Raw genomic sequence first — 24278 nt, 5'->3', positions numbered from 1 at the left:
ATATCACAACAAAGATGACCAAAAGCCCTGCTCCTTTGGGAACCAGGCTCAGAGACTGTATGGAGAAAGAACTATGGAAAGTTCTACTTAATGCTGTAGCAGCGACTTTAAGTATATACCAATAATTGCTTCGATGATCAGTCAAACTGGCTCTGATAATTTTTCAAGGTTTAAAAAAGAAAGTCATTTCTTTTAGTTACAAATTTACTTACCATATCTTAAATAACGTCCTTAAGATGTACTCTAAACTAAGATGCCAATTTAGTTAAACAAGAGGCTTAAATAACAGACAGCCCTCACTTTCTGATAGCACATTCTAATAAAGACTAAAAGAATGTTAGCCAGGCACGGTGGCCCACACCTGTAATCCTAGCACTTTGGGAAGCTGAATGGGCGGATCACCTGAGATCGGGAGTTCAAGATCAGCCTGGTCAACATGGTGAAACCCCATCGCTACTAAAATACAAAAACTAGCCGGGCATGATGGCAGGTGCCTGTAATCCCAGCTGCTCAGGAGGCTGAGATGGGAGAATCGCTTGCACCCAGGAGACAGTGGTTGCAATGAGCCGAGATCATGCCACTGCACTCCAGGCTTGGCAGCTGAGTGAGACTCTGTCTCAAAAAATAGAAATAAAAAAATAAAAAATAAATGTAAAAGTATGTTATGAGAATTCATTCAATTCTCCAAAGAAAACAAACTAGCACATTCTGCGCATGTACCCTAGAACTTAAAATATAATAAATAAATTTTTAAAATTATACTTTTGGAAGTTTTTCATCTTTATGGTACTTATACTGGGCATATATCATTACAATAGACTTTTTTTTTTTTTTACCAATTAAGACCATGAGAGATCAGTGACTGAGTTTCACCTTGGGGGTGAAACATGGGGCTATGTCATTTACCTCTCCTCTTACATATGTTTGTATTCTCCAAATTTTCTTAATTGAAAATATTTAACTTTTATAATAAAACATAAATATATAAACTGGTTATATATCTAGATAGGTAAATTGATAGACAAATCTCATAGGAAAGAAATCTTGGATAGTGGGCCCTTCTCCCTTTAGCTTCTCCACAGAGCCCTATCAGTATAAAACCTTCAGTTTTTCATATAAATTAGAAAACAATGGCATAAAAATAAATATTGCCAGAAGTTCAAATGTTTTCTTCCTTCACTCCAAATGCACTATCTTGCCTCCAAAGAGTGACACACATTCCACTTCGGGTTTCCTTGCATTAGACTGTAAAGTGAAAAAAGAAACAAGAAGAAAGGATAATAGAAGAAATTAAGAAAAGAAGGATAAGAATAAGAAAAATAAGAAAGAAGGATGATAGAAGAAATGCTATGACACTATGACCTTGGAATTTTCAACACAGGACTCATAATAATTGGAATGTGAGCTGGACTGTGTGTGTGTCTGTGTGTGTGTATGCATGTGGATACACACATATATATTCTTTAGAATTGACCTAGATTTTAAAAATCTGAAAATATTGCCCTAGTCTGAAAATATGTTATAAAGTTTCAAGGGAAGAAGTTAAGATGGCATTAGTTTTACTGAAAATATGCTTAAAGGTGTAGGATTATCCCACAAACATCAATGGTTTACTGATTGCCTGGCTTTTGAAATATATGCCTTTAATTTTATTTATTCCATTTTTCATTTCTTCAGTTTGCTATGACTCCCCTCCTTTCATCTGTTACTTGTAGGTTTAGATTTAGATACCACCAAATCACAACTCAAGATGTGACCTTGGAGAGCCTCTATCACACTTCTTCATTCCTGGAGAAGTTAAGTTGCTCAAGGTCATACAGGTAGCAAATGGCAAATTTGGGTTTAAAATGCAGGTTTTCTGCCTGTAAATATAATGTCCTTTGGAATACTACAGATTAAATTTCCTTGTAACATTTTGAGCTCATCTGGGGAAAAAAATCACATATTTACACAAAATGTATGGCACTACCTTATGCTAGCTAATCTATGCTGATTGAAAGTAGTCTCTAAAGATATTATAAACACTGTTATGTTCTGGTTCATATAGAGCTAGTAATTTTTAATATTAAGTACTTAATGCCAAGTTTCCTGGGAATAATTTTCCCTTTATACTTTAGGGCAATACTGTGGAATATATCGAAAGGCCAAATTTTGCTAAACTATTCACCTTGCTTTTTTTCCTCCTCAAACTATTCTTGGTTTATTTCATTTAAGTATAAAAGTTATATTCTGAGATGCCATGCATAAACCCATCCCAAAACAAGGTTTCAGTCTTTTGTCTTTATTCAGGGTCAAAGCAGAAAGCTCTAAGAAATAGAAACTTTTTTGAATGATAATAGTTTATTTGAAAACCCTTGTTTTAAAGTGAGAAATGTGTTAAAGAGAGAATAGTAATGTCCATTAGCATCATGCATGTAAATGCTTTTGTTTGAACTGAAATTCCATGAACCATAGCTATGTAGCTCTTGTGACTAACAAAGTGGATTTAAAACAATTATCTGATAAGCATATAAGGTGAAAGGGGTATTTAAAAGGGAAATATACTATAAACACAGGAAAACAATTCTGTCATAAGATTTTACGAGTGCCATCAGTTAATTCATTTAATGAACATTGCTATGATGCTTTGCCTCCTCACTTTGCACTCAGAAGCAGACTGAGCACATGAGATGGCAGACAAATATGTAAAGAGAGAGCCGGAATAAAATATAAGTACAGTGGCAGAGTTGGGAAGAAAGTTCTGTTTTCTTTATGTCTCAGTGAATGAGTTGTTGGTTGCCATATACATCCCAGGAAAAGGACACTCCAGATCTAGAGATGGCACAGTGTCACAAAGGAGTGAATCAACTTTTGGTTTCCAGATTTAGACAGAAATTCAGAGCACTTGGAAGGCAAGAATTAGAAGGGCAGTGGTGAGATGAGAGAATAGAGAACTTGTTTGTGGCCTGACCGGCAGCAAAAAAGTAGGAGTTTTATATTCTAGGTAGGAAGGATCCTTTAGGGATATGCACACAAGTGTATCAATTGTAGTTGGGTCTCTATTTATTCAGAACCACTCAGATCTGAGGGGAGGGGAAATATAGCTTTCTTTATTTCCTATAAATCCCTTTATTTCCTATAAATCTCCATACTAGCTGATGACAAAAGTAAAGAATAATATTGTGCCAGTAGGGCTGGGCACGGTGGCTCGTGCCTTAATCCCAGCACTTTGGGAGGCTGAGACAGGCAGATTGCCTGGGGCCGGGAGTTTGAGAGCAGCCTGGTCAGCATGGTGAAACCTCATCTCCCCTAAAAAAAAAACAAAAATTAGCCAGGCATGATGGCAGGCACCTGTAATCCCAGCTACTCAGCTGAGGCAGGAGAACTGCTTGAACCCAGGAGGTAGAGGTTGTAGTGAGCTGAGATCACGCCACTGCACTCCAGCCTGGGCGACAGAGTGAGACTCTCAAAAAAAAAAAAAAAATGCCAGTTAAAGATCACTGGTTAGAGGAGTCCCTGTGAAGAGGGAGGCAAGGATTAGAAGGACATGACCACAGGACAGGGAGTGTCTGGAGCCACCAGAACAGGAAAGGGCAGGAAAGTGCCTCCCAGAGAGACTCCAGAAGGGCTGTGACCTTCACAGCCCCTTGATTGCAGACTCCTGGCCTCCAGGACTGGGAACGAATCAATGCCTGTTATTTAAGCGCCAAGACTATGGCACTTTGTTACAGCAGCCATGGGACACTGACACAGATGCTAAGCTTGGGATGGGCAGTGGGGGGACGTGAGGCCTGGTAGGGGCTGTCCCATAGGATGCAGACAGCTGCAAGAGATAGGACACTCAAGCAAGGTGGAATATGAGGACTGCAAAGTGACCTGGAAAAGCAGGAACTTGGGGAACATGCAGGCACAGTGAGGACGGGGCTTGGCTATAGGAGGCCTCAGGTTCACCCTCACCTAAGTCTTGGCCTGTGGGGGAGAAAGACAACAAGAGGCACAAAAAGAAAGGCAGCTGGAGTGTCTGGAAATCTGTAGTAGAAAAAGAAAGGGACCCAGAGCCTGAGAGATGTGGCTTATAGATCCACTCTTCCAGAAGCAGGCTACGCAGCATTGGGTAGTATACTTGGCCTCTCTGAGCCTAGGTTTTCCAAAGGTTCTTTTTTTAAAGACTGCAGATGACACAAAGGAAAACTGTGGAGCAAGGATAGAAAGAGGACATGGGGGAGGGACCAGGGGATGGAGGGAGTGTTCATGGGGTGCTGGAGTGGAGCGGGGGAAGGGAAAAAGGAGGGAGAGAAGGAGGAGAGAGGTAGGATGGGGAAGGATGAAAGGGAAAGAAACAGAGGTGTAAGGGAAGATCACTCTTAGAAAAGAGTCAGCCAGTGAAGGCCCCACTATGGAGCTGGGCTTGAGCCTGTCTCAGAAGAAACAGGCAGCTGCAGTGGCCAAGATGGAGACTATGGGTCAGGAAGAGCTTTCAGGCTGGAGAGAGATGTGCTCTCGTGGATGTGTGTCCCAGCTGAGCAGCAAAGAGACCAGGCAAAAGATGGCACCAAGAGCGAAACCTGCACTCCAGCCAGTGCTGGGGGCCGGTGGTCTTATCCAGCATTTGCTCAGACCATGGCACCATCAGCAGTGACTGGGGAGCCCACAGGTGCCTCAGATACCAAGGAGGGAAGACTTCCCTGAGAAGGAGCTGATGTCCCAAGAGGGTGAATGAACCCTGGCATTTCCTTTTCCTTTCTTCCTATCCTTTGGCTCTAGATTGAGGCATAGTCCCAGTAAATGGGCAACAAACAGACTGCCTCATGCCCAGGCTTTTGGCCAGAAGATAGAGGAGGTGATGTCCCAAGAACCAAAAATTACTATAGACGCCATAAGGAGAGAGGGAGAAGAACTAGGGAAACCACCCCAATAACGTGTTCCTGAACTCCTGGGCTCATCAGGTTGAGTTGAATATGCACGGATGTGATCCTAACCATCACACCAAAGACATTGGAAATGCCGTCAAGGGACAGGGCCATCTCAGGCCCCAGACTGGCCACTGAGTGGCACACACATGGCAAATCTGAATACCACTGCAAATACTTCAAAAATGGAACTTACATCAAAACCAAAACTCAGAGGAAGCTGGTAGAAACCTGTGAGCTAGTCTCAACTCGATCAATTTCCTACAGAAACAGAAACATCAACATTCTCCATAGGATTTAAATAAGACCCAGATTCTCATAGCATTAAATTCTAAGAGTCCAATAAGTGATAAAATGACATGGCCTACGAAGAGCAGGGAAAACTTCAATTAGTGGAAAGGACAATCAACAGCTGCCAATGCCAAGATGACCTCAGTATTGAAATTAGCTCATGAAAGCTTTAAAGTAAGTGTTACACAAGTAATCCAAAAGAAGAAGTAAACACTATTAACACGAAAGGAAAGATAGAAGGGGTCAGCAAAGAAGCTATAGAGAACCACGTGAAAACCTCAGAACTTTAAAATGCAGTAATTGAAATTTTAAAATCTCACTGTATGGGCCCAATAGCAGAATGGAAATGACACAGGAACATATGAGTGAACTTAAAGATAGAGCAATGAGCCAGGTGTGGTGGCATGTGCTTGTAATCCTGAGACTTTGGGGGCTGAGGTGGGAGGACACTTGAGGCCAGAGATTCAAGACCATCTTGGGCAACACAGAAAACCCCCATCTCCACAAAAAGAAAATTAGCCTGGCATAGTGGCATATGTCTGTAGTCCCAGCTGCTCTGGAGGCTGAAGCAGGAGAGTCACCTGAGCCCAGGAGCTCAAGGCGACAGCGAGCTATATTGCATCACTGCCCTCCAGCCTGGGTGGCAGAGCCAGACAGTGTCTCTCTAAAAAAAAAGATAAAATTTCAACAAAAATTCCAAAGCCCTTTCATGATAAAAATACTTAAGAAATAGGAATAGAAGGCAGCATCCCCAATCTGATAAAAAGCATCTGCAAAACATTCACAAGTAACTTCCTACTCCATGGTGAAAGACGGGGCGTTCTCCTTATAAGATCAGGTAGAAAGCAAGACACCCATTCTCACTAACTCTATTGTATATTGTACTAGAGGTTATAGCCAGGACAATTAGTCAAGAAAATTAAATAGAAGACATATGGATTGTAAAGAAAGAAGTAAAACTCTCAATTTGCAAATGACATGATCTTATATATAGAAAATCTTGAAGAATCTACCCAAAAAAAATTCTATTACAGCTAATAAGCTGAGCAAAGTTGCAGGATGTGAGATCAACTTACAAAAGTCAGTAGGATTCCTGTAGACTAGCAATGGAGAACCCAAAAGTAGAACTGAGAAAAAAAAAACTCATCATCAAAAAAATTTAAATACTTAATAAATTTAACCAGAGAAGTGGAAGACTTACTCACTGAAAACTGCAAAACATCATTGTAAGAAACTAAAGGATATCTCATTTTTTTAAAAGATAAGTGGTTTCTTCTAGCTTAAAAATAATGCTACACATTGAAATCAATTCCAAGTTTCATCTCTGTTAGGGCTAATTCCTCCTTGTAGGGGTCTCTTTGCTGTATTTTCTGTTCTGAGTTCATGTTTGGTAGCAGGACAGTAGAGTGCACGCATTATCAAGGAGGAAGAAAACAGGTATCCAGTCAGCTCCCTTTCGTCTTAGTCCTTGCCAACTTCATTGAGAGCTGTGCAGATGTGCACTCAGGTGTGGCTGCTCCCTCCTGGTCTTTTGGGATATCATGCTTTTGACTAAATCATACCCACAGAAGAATCACACCCATGCCATCTGTCATGAGTTCATGAATTGTCTCTCAATTGTCTCCACAATGGGCAGAGAATATTCTGGCCATAGGTAAGTGTGAGGCTATCATTCTGCTACTTTCTCCACCATCCTGCTGGTAGCAGCCCAGTGCTTGCCAGGGCTCTTCACCAAGAGATATGCAGTAGCCCCAGGAATATGCAGAAGGTGAGGACTCTAGTTCCAGCTTTCCTTGATTCTTCCACCCCATCCACATTATTGTACAATTTCTCTATTCCAAGAGTTGTAACAATCAAGTACAAGCCTAAACATTCACATCCCATCTCTTGCCCCTCTCTTTTCCCCTCCAAGTTGCTCTCCCAGCACTGTAATAGGAAAATTCAGTCAATTTGTTCATGTTTAAAATTTTCTTAGTAAAATCAAAATGCATAACCATTCATTTAAGTGACATATGGGGCTCAACTATCGGTAAAATAGTAATCTGTACCTACAGACATATAAAATTCTATATGCTATGGTCTGGCTAGACAACTGTTAAGTGTATAAAGGCCAAACTGATAGAGGGGTATATTTGAATCTAGAAAACCCTTTCATCTCTTAACAAAACCAAGTTTTCATGCTAAGAAGTCTTACTGTAGATGAAAAAAGTCCAGTGATTTAATAGCACATAAATACCCTTCTAATTATATGAGATACAAGGAATTGTCAAGGCTAGGAAGGGGGTGGTAGCATTAAATATAGGTTGTTAATAAAATAAAGCATGCAAGAAATAATGGGACCCTAATTAACAGATGTACAACAGAGTTCCTCTTTCCTCAAAGAGGCAAAATCCGAGTGATACTCAAAAGGTGGATTTGACAAGATCTGGTGATTCATTGGATATGGAACGGTGAGGCTAAAGGGATTTGAGGTTTAGTTTAAGGTAAATGTATATATATCATCTATCTATCTATCTATCTATCTATCAATAGATAGATAGTGAATTTGAACTATAATTGATCCTACTAGATAGATAGATGATAGACAGATAGACAGACAGACAAATAGATGGATAGATGGATAGATAGATAGATAGCCTGGTGGGTAACAATACCATAGGTCCTGATTAGGGATATAAAACTAATGGATGGGTTGGGGTAACAGGTAAAAGAGGGTTAAGTTTAGTTTGAGGTGGTCACATTTGGTCCTATGACACTAAAAGGTTACCAATAAGCATATGTTATATGAAAGAACAAGTATATCACAGGGATGTGAAAATGCATAGTCAATGAACAAGTGTCTAGAATTGGCTTCTCTTTCTTCTTCAAGTAAAATAGAATACGAAACCATTCACTTAGGCGAATTATGAGGCTAGTGGAACAGTGGAACAGCAATCTGTGCCTACAAAAGAAAAGCAACAAAAAATGATGTTATGCAGATATTTTTAAAAGCTCAAACATGGACTATTAAATGCAAATGTCTTTGCCTTTTCTATTGCATCCTAACGTTTACTCAAGAAACACTTCATAGGGAGTTAACAAAAATAAAACTAAATGATAGGCTTTCTATTCCTCTATCTTCCATATTAATAATTCACCCAAAAACCTAACAACCCAAATCATCATAATTTAAAGCAATTCATTATAACCTGCCAACAGACTTAGAATAAGAGCCTAAAACCTAAAAATGAAAATGGGAATGAGTTCATTCTAAGTAGGAAACCAAAATAAATTCACATTAGGCTTTTATTTAGTCCTTTGTTGAAAATATAGGGCTAATATGACAGGGACCTGAAGCAAGAGAATTAAGATGAAAGTAGCAATATCACACAGGGAAAAAAAATTCACAGTATTTCTCTCCTGCCTGACAGTTTAGTCCCATCATTCATTTCATATCCCCAGGACTCATTAATGAATGAAATGGAGATACCCAAAGGACACAGTGAAATTCTTCAACAGAAATTAAATAGAGAAAATGACAGGTTATGGAACCCACATTCTTTCTAGTAGTACATTAGGGTTCCTGGAGCTACACTGGACACAGCTTGCCTCGTATTTTTTAAAAGTGCCTTTAAAAAGTCATATGTTCAAAATCAGGTTTTCATTTCTGTTTTAACTGTTTTATACTCATTCATTACAGAAATAATGAAAGCTTAAGTATGTCTGGTGTATTTTCACAAAATTATGAAACAAGGATAGCAGAAGTCTGAATTTGGGTTATAATTGATCCTACTGTCGATTACAGGTTTAAAGAATATTGCACTTTTAAAAGGTAACTAGTTTATAGTCTGTATCTGAGACAGCCTTGGGAACAGGAAATGAAAACCGACCGTGTCTGAGTCACAACACTGGCCTCCTCTACCCAAGGCACAGCTCAGAGGGGTCACTCAGCCTATGGCCTCGTAAACCAGAGAGATACGGTTTTTGTTTCCTAGGGCAGTCATAACAAATTACCAAAACCAGGTAGTTTAACACAAAAGAAATTTCTTCTCTCACAGTTCTGGAGGCCAGAAATCTGAAGTCAAGGTGTCAGCCAAGTTGCTTCTTTCTGGAGGCTGTGGGGAGGATCCGTTCCCTGTCTCGTCCCCAGCTTCTAGTGGCTGGCAGCAATCCTTGCTGTGCCTTGCTCTGCAGGCACTGCATGCCAATCTCTGCTCGATCCCCACGTGGCCTTCTTTTTTTGTAGGATCTCATCTCAATCCTTGTTAGTCATATATTCAAATATCCTATTTCTGACGTTCCAGGCAAACATGCACCTTAGGGGGACACTTTCAACTTTTCCACTTATTATTGATGCTTACCACAATAAAAAGGCAACGCTGAGGGAAGAAACTTAAAGGACCACAAAGATGTTATCATGGTTGATAACTGAAAGTCAGCAAATTATCACCCCCAAAACATGTGAACACCAGAACTTCCACGTTGACCCCTTCTACAAGTAGAAGTGACGGTAGAAAATGTAGTAGAAATAGAAGAGGCATGCATTGATTAGACCACTGGGACCTAGATGACGGCTTAAATCCTGATGATATCACATAGAAACATGACAAACTGCAGTGAAATATATCATAATCAGCTTAAATAGGATGGATGCCCTTATTTGGGAAAAGAGGATTTTTTAAAACTATCTAATATAATTTGATCCATTTACTTATGTTGATAAATAAATTAATGTTGAAATTATAATTGTTTTGTGATTAAAGATACCCACATACTATTTTTTCAGGAATTCTTTTTTTTTTTAATTTCTAAAACTTTCCATACCTAAGTCATTCTGTGTCATGTCTTAGAGCTCTACAAATTAGTAGGTATGAGCTACAACACATAAAGAAAAATTTTGGTAAGGAAACATTCCAGATACAGTTGGAATTTTACTAAAACTTCAATCATTCTAGATTATCATTATGTATATTTATCTTGACTTCTACCTACTTGAGGATGCTATAACTTATAATCTTAATGTCCTTCAGGAGACTCAATCATTCAACATATAAACTAATCAATCATTTAGATGATAGGAATTGCTATAAAAAATGTAAGAGGGTAATGAAGGAAAGAGTGCAGTGTGGGTGAGGTGTGAGGCTTATGATATTCAAGTGAAGTAAGTGATGCAAAGATCGGGAGAGAAAGCATTCCAGATAGAAAGCACGAGTGCAGGATCCTGCAGTGGGGTATCGCTGATGAGCTCTCAACAGTAAATTCCCACTGAGAAGTTAAAGGCATGTGGGCAAGCCCTCCATCAGGTTCTAAGGTCAGAGGTGAAAGGGAAACTAGCATCATAGAAGAGCAGGATTGGCATCATAAACTCTAAGAGAAAGAAGTGCACTGGTCCACAGCCTTGCCCAGGATAAAAAAAATCAAAGTTCTAAAAATACTAACATGACTCAAGACCATAGGTCCAGGAAAAGCTGATCAAGTCTCACATGTGGTATAGATAGAAAACTCCCTGGAAGGAGCTGCTTGCATGAGTCAGGCTAAACTGCTATGACAGAGTCCTCAAATACAACACATTATATTAGATTCTCACATAATAATCCAGAGATGAAACATTTCAGGGTAAGTGGCGGAACTCTACTAACCTTAACACATGCCTTCCATCTTTGGATGTAAGCTAGCAGCTCCAGTTGTCACCATTTCCCAGGCAAAAGGAAGAAAATAATGGAATGGAGGAAAACAGTTCCTTTGCTTAATGGCATACATAATACAAAAGTAGAATAAACTTCTCTCACTTCAATTTTTTTTTCCTTCCAACTTTCATTTTAGGTTCAAGGGGTACATGTGCAGGTTTATTATGTGGCAAATTGCATGTCATGGGAGTTTGGTGTACAGATAATTTTGTCACCCAGGTAATCACACAATTTCATTGTCCAAATTTTCATCTCTTATGTCACATAGCCAAATTGAAATGCAAAAGGCTAGAAAATGTGGGTTCTTGCTAGATGGCCTTCTGCCAAGGACAAATGGATGTTGGAGGGGAATTAGCAGTTTCTGACACAAATTAGTAAATAAAAATTTGTAAAAGAGGTTATAGACATGACTAGGAGTAGAGATGAGGATGAGCTGTCCCCAAGGCATCATCCCAGCTCCTGAATAATGTCTGTCCACCCAAGAGATGAGGATGACAAGAATAGGAACAATAGTAAGTAGTGACCGCAGTATGCAGCTACACTGAATCACTGAGACAATCCCGGGATGGTTGGTAACCCACAGCGAAGTAGGAACAGATGCCCATGTCAGATTGAAAGGAATATCCAAGACCAAGCATAGAAGTTAGAAGGGCTGTGTTTCCAGGCATCCAGCCTATGGGTGCTAAGCCAGGGAACAATTGTAGCTATTATTTTTATTAATTGTTGTGTCCTTTAGACTGAGAAAAATGTCCTGGGTAGTAGTATTTATATCAGTTAAAATTGTTTATCATATATACCTATCCCTCTCTATGTGAATCTATTTAGTTATTGAGCATATATTGCTGAGTTTGGATATTGGTTTCAGATAGAGAGGGGTGTTAAATGAGCCAAATCTATCTGTTCCTGAGTTTTACATAGGGAGACATCAGGCAGCAAGAAATACCTATAATTAAATTATTGGACGTAATATCACATGTCCTACTTCTTCCGTGTTTTACCATGAAGGTATTTTTATTGGCCTCATTTTTATTATATTCCACTTTACTATATTTCTAGTAACTTCCTCTAGTTGGTTGTCATTACTTCAAGCAAAACCACCTATTTCTTGTTCATTCATTATTCTAAATTGTCGAGAAAATGTTCAATTATCTTGATATTCCTGTATCTAGGTACAGGACTTATAAATTATCTAAGGATGACACATCACTTTTTTTGTCTTTATAATTATCACCAAGAATTTACAAGGCAACTAGTGTATATTTTATATTGTTACATGTTTTATGAGCCTGTGGCACATTCCTTGAAAAACACATCTTCCTCTTTCCCTTAAGTCATTTGATTAATAGAAGAGGTTGAAAAAGATATGCAACCGACAGCTCCTTCTCCAACAGCTCCCTCTCCCACCTCAGTGCCTTAATGGCTGGTCCCAGAAAGAGGCAAGACAAGTGAAGTAAGGAGGAAGGGGCCGGTTGATAACCAGTTGTTCCAGATTACACCTCATTCTTGCTGGGATTGGAAAGTGCACTTATATAGGACTTAGATTGGAATTTAATCTAATTTTTTTTTTTTTTTTTTTTTGAGATGGAGTTTCACTCTTGTTACCCAGGCTGGAGAGCAATGGCAGGATCTCGGCTCACCGCAATCTTCGCCTCCTGGGTTCAGGCAATTCTCCTGCCTCAGCCTCCTGAGTAGCTGGGATTACAGGCATGCACCACCATGCCCAGCTAATTTTTGTATTTTTAGTAGAGACGAGGTTTCACCATGTTGACCAGGATGGTCTCGATCTCTTGACCTCGTGATCCACCTGCCTCGGCCTCCCAAAGTGCTGGGATTATAGGCGTGAGCCACCGTGCCTGGCAGGAATTTAATATAATTTACTGTCAAAATCCCAAAGAATTGAAATGACCTCAGTATTAGTTCTCAAGTTCTGACAGTGACCCTAGTGGTTGAGTAGTTGAGATACTGCAAGTAAAGAAGCTCTATCATGGCTGAGTCAGCCAGTCTTTCTCTCTTTTCTACCCTGTACTTTCTCCAGCCTCCCACTGCACCCTATGGTTTCCTATCTGAAAAGCAGGATTTTCTCTTACCCTGACTCAGCCTTGCCTAAGGTAAACTATAACTAAGTTGCTCTATCGAAACCACTTTTAGATTCAGGGAGAACTCTATACCCCCTATTTGCTCCCTTGAAACTATATGATGAGCACTCACTATACACCAGGCTATTTTCTAGGCGCTGGAGAGGCAGCAATGAAAAGGCAGATAAGATATCTTCTCCCCATAGAATCTACATTTTAATGGTTTTGCTCTTTAAATTATCTATAATTAATTAGCTCTAATCTGGATGTGAACCTTTTGTTTCCTACACTGATTCTCAAATGTTGGTTGGTATGTTTTTCTTTCATCATAAGAAGTCATTTGAATAATAGGACCTATTTGTTTGAATTTCAAAGCCAAATCCCATAGTTCATAGGAAAATCTCTTAGTTTTTATCTTTGTTCTAAGGTTTTGCTCTGATAAATCTATTTTCCAGTCTTTTTCTATGGCTTGAATTCCTCCCAGCTCTTGCCAGTTTCCTGAGTTAAAACCTGGAAACATTTCATTAACTCCAAATATTCCAAAATTTGGGACTAGATACACACCAATGGTTGGCCCACCTGGTCTCTGAACATCACATCTCTGGGTCCTACTTTCATATCCAAGTCACCAGATAAGACCTGGTAATACCATTATAGGACTTGTAAATGCTATTTTTCTGACCATCACCAAAGATTACTAAAGCCTCGTGGACTTTATGCCTTTACTACTTGGCTGGACATCTTTTTCATTTCCTACATTTGAGAAAAACACCCCTATCCTCACCCAAGTGTCTGTGGTTAATCCACACACATCTGTGTCATCAAATAGAAAATTGAAGGCAAAACCATAGCCACAGAAACTCCGGCATCTGGTTCTCTATCTCTTCAAGTACATAGACTACACACTATTTGTAAATTGCCATCCAAGGTTTGTCACTGCACAATGGAATGTAAATCTTTTCAATTATGACTGATAAACACCATAGATTTCTCTGGACCTTGGCTCTGTTGTAACAGCTGTCCCTTTGGAAACACCCTACTCAAAATAAATGTGCAACAACACTGGCCCAAAAGCCATTAAAAGCAGCATTTGGTCATGAGCTAACATTTTGTTTAAATCCAATATGTTGGAAAAACACCACACACCAAAAAAATTAACCTTAAAGTGAAATATTTAATTAAAATTATATTATCCCTTGCTCTCTATTTTTATCCGTAAGTGCATTGCTAACTGATGCTATAACTTATTTCAGCTCTTCCCCTAGCAAAGTATAACATATCCATCATCCTGAAACACTTAAGTTACAGGCAGTTTACTCACATTAGATCTCATTAGCAATTACACCAGTGTTCAAAATACATTACCTCATTTGTCTCATGGCCCATATAGTTTTTTACATAATGAATTAGACCAATTAGTCTCACATGACATAAGGAAATCTTAAATAACACTATCCTTACTTTAAGACAAGCTCGACTGAAGTGCAGTGAAAGAAACTATAAAATTAATTTGTTTTGTAAGATAGTAAAAAGAATTAGATAACCAAACTTCAAGCTAAACGATTGTGGTTGGGGTTGAGTATCAGAGAAAAGTAGCAAAAGGAGGGACAATGCTTCACTCAGTTCAATTGCAAGACTTAAATTCATTATTTGTATAGCTAAGAGCCATGTCTTAATGTCCAAACTAACTTGCTTATAGACTTTTCAATTGAGGCCATTATTGTCCTTTGGGAAAAACTTTGCTGATTGTAATCAAGAAATTTACAGCTATTGCACCGATCAACAGCTAGAGACTTTGGAAGCACAAAGCCAGCCCTCTATTAGTGAGTTTATTTTGAGAACATGAAGTTGTTTCTCAGTGTCCCTGATATTTCCTTCAAATGACTCTTTCCAACATCGAATCCAATTTCCTATCCACTGTTAGTATCTCTATCTTCACACTTCAAACAGAATCATAAAACACATAGGGTTAATAGGTGTTACCCAATCAAGGGTACATTTTACCCTTAGGAGGCAAATCCTAAAGGCTCTTAGCACTCTATCTGTGCTCTCTATGACCCTGAAAGGGTCTTACGCCTTGGTACTCATCAGTATAGTAATTATCTGTAGTCTTTGTAGATCATAATTACTTTCCTCATTGTTCTATCAAGGACTGTCTTTGCAATGAAATGACTGTGAGCCTGTTAACTCCTAAAAGTGCGCCTAGTCTTCCATTTATGGGCATTATAAATTGTGTCACCTAAGGAGTCAACAGAAGATACAAATCTGGTAGCAAATCGGTTCCTAAAAATGTGCTCAGGAACCCAGAGGCAAAATTTGACCCAATCATTCCTCTTTAATCAAGGTGACTCTTCATATGTCTCTTTTAATGTCATAGTAGTTAGAGAAAATTTAGCACTGAAAGGCAAAGTAAAATAGGGATCCTGGGTCAATAGGAAAAGAGGTTTTCAGAGAACTCTCACATTATGAGCATGAATCTTCCTTTCCCTTCTAAACCAAGTATCCTTTTCAAAGGGAGTGTACATTAGAGAAAATAAATCACCGAGACAGTAGAATTCGTCTTTTTCAACACAACTCTTCCTACCATTTCTTCCGCTTTTACAAAAATATTTCACATACCAAAAGCTATCTACTAGACTTCACTAAAGCAGGTGACTTATGTTGCAATTGCATCTTTTAAACTGGCATAATTTAAAAAAAAAGTAGGCTTTTAAAACTACTTATCACTGGCAATTTGAAAATGTTGACTCCAGTATATGCTATTCAGAGTTGAACTCAGAGAGTCAAGAATATTCCAAGTTAACTTGTCTTTTTCTCAACTCCCACAGTTCCACCATATTATATCTGGTGGGCAACTCAGGGAATCTTGTGCTGCTGCTGCGTTAGGACAAAATAGAAATGTAAATTCTGAATTTGCATTCTTAAGATACCTTCAGTATTGCCTTAAAAGCTCAAAAATAATCCCGTTTTACCAAATGAAAGAATGCAGAATGTCCTCTATACTGGTGGTTGGAAACTCGTTTCAATTAGTTGTTGTTTTTTTTAAATAAACTCCTGGTATTTAACTTTTTGCTAGTCACATTTGAAGATCCCTAGATTTGCATGAAATGAAATAATCACTGCCCCCCAACACACACACACACACACACACACACACACACAAATTTTGCAGTCTACATAAAGAAGTGGTTTAGGCATGCAAAACAAATTTCAAGATTGTATCAAAAATGATAACCTAAGGTAACACCTGATATTATTAGGGAGAGAAAAGATCCAAGTGAGACAAAGAAGATGGCAAAGACGGCACTGAGCATCTTTACTGCTAGGGAGATTTGGCTATTTGGATATGGTTCAGAGATCCCATATGTTCCCTCAAGAGAATTTTTAACTTTGTCTAATTGATCTCCAAGCAAAACTCAGTTCTTCTCATGTTTAAAAGCCTCCCTGGCACAAAGTGGCCTGTGGCTCCCATCTGCCCTCAATAAGTGACTCACACTATGTGGCCCCTAGTAGCACAATGAGGCTGTCTTGAAGATTCAGGCAGGAGCTGCTTTCTTCTTTCAAAATATAAGGGTCATTAGAAACAGTAGATTTGAATTGCTACTCTTAACCTTATTCCAAAGACTTATCCCTTTATTATTCATTTTTAAATTTTAAAGTCTCATTGGTTTCCTTGCTTTCTTTAGTGGCTGTCAAAAGCAAAACAAGGCAGACAACTCTCTGATGATCACTCAGATACATGACTTCCCTGTGCAGTTACTTAGCATTGTGTATGCTTGGACAGCATAACCTAGAAAATCTGTTTAAAGTTCTCTGACGTATTAAGATGCTGACAGTGTAAGTACCCTCTCCTGTCATTTCTAAGCCCAGTGGATTTGCAGTGCTAGATCTATGTCATTTGGGTTTCATTATCATGACTCTAGGCCCTCCACAAAGATACCTTCTTCAATCTTTCCTGGGCTTTAATCATTCAATTCTCTAGTCCCGTGAGTAGCCTGTATCCAGGGAGACCCTGTACTTCTAACCTAAACTAGACAGGAATAACTGCAATAATAATAATGAATGTGTATTATATGACTATTATGTGCCAACCACTGCAGCATGGAATTATGTGTAATAGCTCATTTAATCCTCACAACCATGCTGCAAAGTCACTATCGTATCTCTATTATGTGGGTAGGAACCAAGGCTCAAAGGTTTAAATGACTTACCCAAAGCCACTTAAAGATGTTTCTAATCCATCCCTGATGCTGAGGTTCAAATCACTGTAGGGCCTTGTTTGGGAATGAAAAACAAGTCTCTCTTATTCACGCTCTCCCAGAAAAGGGCCTGCCCAATTTCTGTCTGTTAGAGTCCGGTAAGATACAGAATGTTATTTCTGCTCCATATACTCTAAAGATTGTGGAAAGGGCTCCTTGAAACCCTGGCCAATATGGTGAAACCCCATCTCTATTGAAAATACAAAAATTAGCTGGGCATGATATGCTGGCACATGCCTGTAATCCCAGCTACTCAGGAGGCTGAGGTAGGAGAACTGCTTGAACCCGGGAGGTGAAGATGGTGGCTGCAGTGAGCTTAGATAGCGCCTCCGCACTTCAGCCTGGGTGACGGAGCAAGACTCAGTTTCAAAAGGAAGGAAAGAAGGAAGGAAGGAAGGAAGGAAGGAAGGAAGGAAGGAAGGAAGGAAGGAAGGAAGGAAGGAAGGAAGGAAGGAGGGAAGGAGGGAAGGAGGGAAGGAGGGAAGGAGGGAAGGAGGGAAGGAGGGAAGGAGGGAGGGAGGGAGGGAGGGAGGGAGGGAGGGAAGGAAGGAAGGGGGAGGGAAGGGAAGGGAAGGGGAGGGAGAGGGGAGGGAGAGGGGAGGGAGAAGGGAGGGAGAGGGGAGGGGAGGGGAGGGGAAGGGAGGAAGGGAGGGAGGGAAGAAACTAAAATCTTGAAGCTGAAAGTGACCTTAAAGATTAACCCTAAACCCTTTTGTTTTTAAAACGTCCTTAGTGTCAAGCAGTTCCTTATTGGCAGAGCAGGAATCGGAAGCTATGACCTTTTTTCAAATCTAGATAGTTACTGTTTTCCTGTTGCCCAGCTGCCACATGACTTTACTTTTCTTGTTGAGTTACTTAGAATAGTGAAGGTAACATGAGCTTTTGTAATTAATAGATACCAAAATCTCCTGGGCTCAACATTCCTCATCAGTCAAAGTGGACGTTTCTGCATGGCAAGCGGCTTTTCTCTAGAGAGCAACTGAGGAAGCAAGGCTACTATGGATATCGTGGATTCATCTTCTTCTGGGATCTCAGAGCCCTCTGTTTCTAGCTAACATAATAAGAAGGAAAAGACATTCTTGCACTTCAAAATGGAAGTGGTGCTTATTTATGCCCACACTGCATGGGTGAAGACTAGTCATGTGTCCATACATGAATGCAAAAAGGACTGGAAAGTGTATTCCCTGTCAGTTATCTGCTTTCCAGCAAAATAACCACTCCGGAGAAGGGAGAACATACATTTTTGGTGGACAGCTATCTATCTCTGTCATATTTGTTTTTCTGCCACATCCCTCTTAGACAGCAAATTCCACTTTCAAATATCTACTACTTAGGAGATTTCTAAGTTATCCTAAACATCAAAACCTGGTAGGACAGATTGGATTATTTATCCCATCCTTTTCTTTCCTCCATTAAGAGAATCAGACTTCCATGCCCTTGGCCATGAATAGTTGTCTTCCATTATGTGCAGAGAAAACTCTTTACCACCCCATTGATACTGGGATTGATAAGATGACTGGCTTTGGCCAGTGAATGTGGGTGAAAGTGACAGTGTCCCTGTTCTACAGTTAAGCTTTAAGAAACATATTTGTCTGCCAGCCTCTTGTTTCTCTGCCATCCAGTGTGAGAAGAACATACCACAAGTAACCACTCTTTGCAGAACAAGTAGTTATGTGGAGAAAACCTGAACCCAACCTCAGGCTGGAACAAAGCACAGCTGATTTCAGCCAAATCCAGTCAAATATCAAGTGTGCACATGCTCACACACACACACACACACAGGCCAGGCACAGTGGGTCATGCCTGTAATCCCAGCACTTTGGGAGGACGAGGCTGGCAGATCACGAGCTCAGGAGTTCAAGACCAGCCTGACCAACATGGTGAAACTCTGTCTCTACTAAAAATACAAAAATTACCGGGGCATTGGTGTATACCTGTACAGTGGTGTATACCTGTAATCCCAGTTACCCAGGAGGTTGAGGCAGGGTAATTGATTGAACCTAGCATGCAGAGGTTGTAGTGAGCTGAGATTGTTAATTGCACTCCAGCCTGGGTGACAGAGTGAGACTCTTTCAAAAATAAAAATAAAAATAAAAAAGCTTATGAGCCACTAAGGTTAGTGGGCTTGTCATGTAGCATTTCTTCAGCAATAGTTGACTGATGCAAGGAAATCTGATCATTCTATGGGTATAAGTAATTATCAGCTAGCCTTCTAGGAAGGAATCTATAAGCAAAATGACCAGCTTAGATTCAAGAAAATCAAAAGTTTATTTGACCAAAAATAAAAAGTGGGCATGTTGAGACTAGAAGCATTTCATTGTTTTCAGGAGTTCTACGAAAATGATAACTTACTGTATTTTATTATTAGAGGAGAGTAGCTCCCCTCCAGGAATAAGTCCAAACCCACGGGTAAGAGATAGGAACACCAATTGCAAAGTCCTCGTTTTCTCCCAAGGTGGCATAAAAAGCATTCCTTGGGCCAGTGAGGAGGAAACAAAACTTCTCTGGATTTCCTGCTCGATTTCTTACTGAGACATTACAACACATAAGCTCTAAAGATAGAAATTGTTTCCTTTTAATTATCATAGAAACATTTTCACATATATAAAAATGAGCTCTGTAGCCATGTGTTTCCCTAATTGTACTGATTCAAAGGATAATAAAGTTTTTCTTACCTCTAGAAAAGCCAAACAGTTAATCCCAGGACAGACACCTACATTAGCACTGAAAATGACAGGGAACATGAACTTTCTACAGATTTACACATCAAAGGAGATGAAGACCAGAACTTAGAGATATCTCTGGGTTGGAGACACCTGGACCTATCTGATTCCTGAAGAATTTTATTTCCACATCAAAGGATTTGGGTTAGGACTCAAGACCTTTACATTTCTAAGGAAACCCATTTAGAAGGGGAGAGGCAGTTGCCTCTCTAACTTTTATAAGCACGGAAAAATCTTTTTGCCTCATTTCTTACCTGTAGAGTAAATTTTTAATGATCGCCATTCTAACTGGTGTGAGATGGTATCTCAATGTGGTTTTGATTTGCATTTCTCTAATGACCGGTGATGATGAGCATTTTTTCATATGTTTGTTGGCTTCACATATATCTTCTTTTGAAAAGTATCTGTTCATATCCTTTGCCTACTTTTGAATTGCTTTGTTTTTTTCTTGTAAATCTGTTTAAGTTCTTTGTAGATTTTGGATATTAGCCCTTTGTCAGATGGGTACATTGCAAAAATTTTTTCCCATTCTGTTGATTGCTGGTTCACTCTGATGGTTTCTTTTGCTGTACAGAAGCTGTGGAGTTTAATTAGGGCTCATTTGTCTGTTTTGGCTTTTGTTGCCAATGCTTTTGGTGTTTTAGTCATGAAGTCCTTGCCTATGCCTATGTCCTGAATGGTTTTGCCTAGGTTTTCTTCTAGGTTTTTTTATGGTGTTAGGTCTTATGTTTAAGTCTTTAATCCACCTAGAGTTAATTTTAGTGTAAGGTATCAGCAAGGGATCCAGTTTCTGCTTTCTGCACATGGCTAGCCAGTTTTCCCAACACCATTTATTAAACAGGGAATCCTTTCCCCATTGCTTGTTTTTATCAGGTTTGTCAAAGATCAGATGGTTGTAGATGTATGGTGCTGCCTCTGAGGCCTCTGTTCTGTTCCATTGATCTATGTCTCTGTTTTGGTACCAGTACCCTGATGTTTTGATTACTGTAGCCTTGTAGTAGAGTTCGAAGCCAGGTTGCATGATACCTCCAGCTTTATTCTTTTTGCTTAGGATTGTCTTGTCTATACGAGCTCTCTTTTGGTTCCATATGAAGTTTAAGGTGTTTTTTTCCCATTCTATGAAGAGGGTTATTGATAACTTGATGGGAATAGTATTGAATCTATAAATTACTTTGGGCAGTATGGCCATTTTCATGATACAAATTCTTCCTAACCATGAGCATGGAATGTTTTTCCATCTCTTTGTGCCCTCTCTTATTTCCTTGAGCAGTGGTTTGCAGTTCTCCTTGAAGAGGTCCTTTATATTCGTTGTTAGTTGTATTCCTAGGTATTTTATTCTCTTTGTAGCAATTATGAATGGGAGTTTGCTCCTGATTTGGTTCTGTTTGTCTGCTACTGGTGTCTAGGAATGCTTGTGATTTCTGCACATTGATTTTGCATCCTGAGACTTTGCTGAAGTTGCTTATCAGTTTAAGGAGATTTGGGGCTGAAACAATGGGGACTTCTAAATATACAATCATGTTGTCTGCAAATAGTGACAATTTGACTTCCTCCTTTCCTAATTGAATATCCTTTTTTTCTTTTTCTTGCCTGATTGCTCTGGCTGGAACTTCCAATACTATATGGAGTAAGAGTGGTGAGAGAGGGCATCATTATCGAATGCCAGATTTCAAAGGGAATGCTTCCACTTTTTGCCAATTCAGTATGAGATTGGCTGTGGGTTTGTCATAAATAGCTTTTATTATTTTGATGTAACATTTTTAAATCAAAGCAATTTACCACACTAACAGAGTAAAAGAGAAAAATCATATAATCATCATAATAGATGAAAAAAATTGAAGAAATAAAAATGTTTTAATGATTTATAATTAGATAAAAATATTACTTGACTAGGTAGCAATATTATACAAATGTTACACAAATGTAAAAAATCTCTGAGGGGAAAAAGATACAACTTTGTTAAGAAATATTAGAGGATACATAAATGGATTGGGAAATAGATTATCTTTGGGGATTGAAAAAAATCAATAATATAAAGATTGTCAACTTTCTCAAAATTTATTTTTAGATTCAATGTAACCCAATCAAAATTCTAGAAATTTTGCCTTAAAAAAAGGAAAAACAGCCATGAAATTTTATATGATGAAAAGAGCCAAGAATCAAGACAGAATTAAATAAGAAACACAAATTTGGAAACTTATCCAAACCATAAATATTTATTATAGAACTTTCATAATTAATGCAGGGTAATAATGATGCTAAGATAGAATAACAGGCAACTCAGCAATATAGAAAGCCCAGTACTTCCGTGTTTGTTGCAGCACTGTTTGCAATAGCCAAGATTTGGAAGCATCCTAAATGTCCATCAATAGATCACTGGATAGAGAAAATGTGGTATGTATACACATGGGGGAATTATGCAGCCATTAAAAAAAAGAATGATATTCTGCCATTTGAAAAAACAGGTATGGAGGTCATTGGCAAAGGCTGAGTCCTGACCTCTTGCTCTCTTCCCTGGACAGCATGAGCTTCACCATTTGTTCCACCTTCTCCTCCAACTACCAGTCCCTGGGTTCTGTCCAGGCACCCAGTTACAGAGCCCAGCTGGTCAGCAACATGGTGGCCAGTGTCTATGCAGGTGCTGGGGGCTCTGGTTCCTGGATCTCCATGTCCCGCTCCACCAGCTTCTGGGGCAGCATAGGGTCTGGGGGCCTGGCCACAGGGATGGCTGGGGGTCTGGCAGGAAAGGGGAGCATTCAAAATGAGAAGGAAACCAAGCAAAGTCTGAATGACCACCTGGCCTCCTACCTGGACAGAATAAGGAGCCTGGAGACTGAGAACTGGAAGCTGGAGAGCAAAATTCAGGAGCACCTGGAGAAGGAGGGGCCCCAGGTCAGAGACTGGAGCCATTACTTCAAGAACAATGAGGACCTGAGGGCTCAGATCTTCACAAATACTGTGGACGATGCCAGCATCATTCTGGAGATCAAGATGCTGATCGACTTTAGAGTGAAGTATAAGACAGAGCTGGCTATGCGCCAGCCTGTGGAGAGTGACATCTAGGGGCTCCACAAGGTCACTGATGACACCAGTATCACTTGGCTGCAGCTGGAGACAGAGATTGAGGCTCTCAAGGAGGAGCTGCTCTTCATGAAGAAGAACCACAAAGAGGAAGTAAAAGGCCCACAAGCCCAGATTGCCAGCTCTGGGTTGATGATGGAGATAGATGCCCCCAAATCTCAGGACCTCACCAAGATCATGGCAGACATCAGGGTTCAATATGACGACCTGGGTCAGAAGAACTGAGAGAAGCTGGACAAGTACTGGTCTAAGCAGATTGAGGAAAGCACCACAGTGGTCACCCAAGGTCACCAGTCCGCCGAGGTTGGAGCTGCAAGATGATGCTCACGGAGCTGAGATGTACAGTCCAAGAGAAATCTGAAGGCTAGCTTGGAAAACAGCCTGAGGGAGGTGGAGGCCAGCTATACCCTGCAGATGGAGCAGCTCAACAGGATTCTGCTGCATCTGGAGTGAGAGCTGGCACAGACCCGGGCAGAGGGACAGCACCAGGCCTAGGAGTACAAGGCCGTGCCAAACATCAAGGTCAAGCTGGAGGCTGAGATCACTACCTACCACCACCTGCTGGAAGATGGCGAGGACTTCAGTCTTGGTGATGCCCTGGACAGCAGCAACTCCATGCAAACCATCCAAAAGATAATGGATGGCAAAGTGGTGTCTGAGACCAACAACACCAACGTTCTGAGACATTAAGCCAGCAGAAGCAGGGGATCCTTTGGGGAGCAGGAGGCCAATAAAAAGTTCAGAGGTTAAAAAAAAAAAAGACATGTATGGAACTTGAGGTCATTATGTTAAGTGAAATAAGTCAGGAAGTCAGGCACAGAAAGACAAAATTCTCATATTCTCACTTATTTGTGGGTGCTAAAAATCAAAACAATTGAACTCATAGAGATAGAGAGGAAAAGGATGGTTACCAGAGACTGGGAAAGGTCGTAGGGGTTGGAGAAATGGGGATGGTTAATGGGTACTATATATTGTTTTTAATATATTTTTTCAATTTAAAATCTTTTTATTTTTAAATTTTTGTGGGTACATAGTAGGTGCATATATTTATGGGGTATATGAGATACTTTCATACACACATGCAGTAAATAATCACATCATGGAAAATGAAATAACTATATAGAGTAACTACATAGAGAGAGATAGATAACTCTATATAGGTGACTATATCTATAGTTACAAAGAATAAATAAGACCTAGTATTTGATAGCACAACAGAGTGACTATAGTCAATCATAATCTAATTGCATATTTTTAAATAACTAAAAGTAATTGAATTGCTTGTAACACAAAG

At 39.7% G+C, this 24278-nt stretch overlaps 1 pseudogene; it reads left to right on the top strand.

Moving 5' to 3' along the window:
- The first annotated feature begins 22395 nt into the window (after positions 1-22395).
- LOC144582271 (keratin, type I cytoskeletal 18 pseudogene) lies at positions 22396-23782 on the top strand (annotated as a pseudogene).
- The last annotated feature ends 496 nt before the right edge of the window (positions 23783-24278 follow it).

This window comes from Callithrix jacchus, chromosome 4 (genome assembly GCF_049354715.1).
Source record: "Callithrix jacchus isolate 240 chromosome 4, calJac240_pri, whole genome shotgun sequence".
Classification (NCBI taxonomy): Eukaryota; Metazoa; Chordata; class Mammalia; order Primates; family Cebidae; genus Callithrix; species Callithrix jacchus.
Note: the sequence above shows the minus strand (reverse complement) of the source record. Positions and strands in the feature narration are given on the sequence as shown.